The 835-nt window shown below is 41.1% G+C and overlaps 1 non-coding gene across 1 annotated transcript; it reads right to left on the bottom strand.

Moving 5' to 3' along the window:
• Positions 1 to 321: 321 nt before the first annotated feature.
• On the bottom strand, positions 322 to 429 carry LOC148564048 (small nucleolar RNA R71). Its single transcript, XR_015884721.1, has one exon. It is a non-coding gene; the product is annotated as a small nucleolar RNA R71 (small nucleolar RNA).
• Positions 430 to 835: the final 406 nt, after the last annotated feature.

Below are 835 nucleotides of genomic sequence, written 5' to 3'. Positions count from 1 at the left end.
AGAAGCATCTCCATTCCTGCCATTGGAGCAAACAACTTTGAGCTGAAACCTCAATTAGTTTCTCTGATGCAGCAGAACTGCAAGTTTCATGGACTTCCATCTGAAGATCCTTTTCAGTTCTTAACTGAATTCTTGCATATATGTGATACTGTTAAGACTAATGGAGTAGATCCTGAAGTCTACAGGCTCATGCTTTTCCCTTTTGCTATAAGAGACAGAGCTAGAGTGTGGTTGGATTCTCAACCCAAGGATAGCTTGAACTCTTGGGATAAGCTGGTCAAGGCTTTCTTAACCAAGTTCTTTCCTCCTCAAAAGCTGAGCAAGCTTAGAGTGGATGTTCAAACCTTCAGACAGAAAGAAGGTGAATCCCTCTATGAAGCTTGGGAGAGATACAAAGGACTGACCAAAAAATGTCCTTCTGACATGCTTTCAGAATGGACCATCCTGGATATATTCTCTGATGGTTTATCTGAGTTATCAAAGATGTCACTGGATACTTCTGCAGGTGGATCCATTCACCTAAAGAAAATGCCTGCAGAAGCTCAAGAACTCATTGACATGGTTGTAAATAACCAATTCATGTACACTTCTGAAAGGAATTCTGTGAATAATGGGACGCCTATGAAGAAGGGAGTTCTTGAGATTGACACTCTGAATGCCATATTGGCTCAGAACAAAGTATTGACTCAGCAAGTCAATATGATTTCTCAGAGTCTGAATGGAATGCAAGCTGCATCCAACAGTACTCAAGAGGCTTCGTATGAAGAAGAAGCTTATGATCCTGAGAACCCTGCAATAGCAGAGGTGAATTACTTAGGTGAACCTTATGGAAACA

This window comes from Arachis ipaensis, chromosome B5, assembly GCF_059453495.1.
Source record: "Arachis ipaensis isolate K30076 ecotype BB chromosome B5, ASM5945349v1, whole genome shotgun sequence".
NCBI classification, from domain to species: domain Eukaryota; kingdom Viridiplantae; phylum Streptophyta; class Magnoliopsida; order Fabales; family Fabaceae; genus Arachis; species Arachis ipaensis.
The sequence above is the reverse complement of the archived record's forward strand: the minus strand, read 5'-3'. Positions and strand labels throughout refer to the sequence as shown.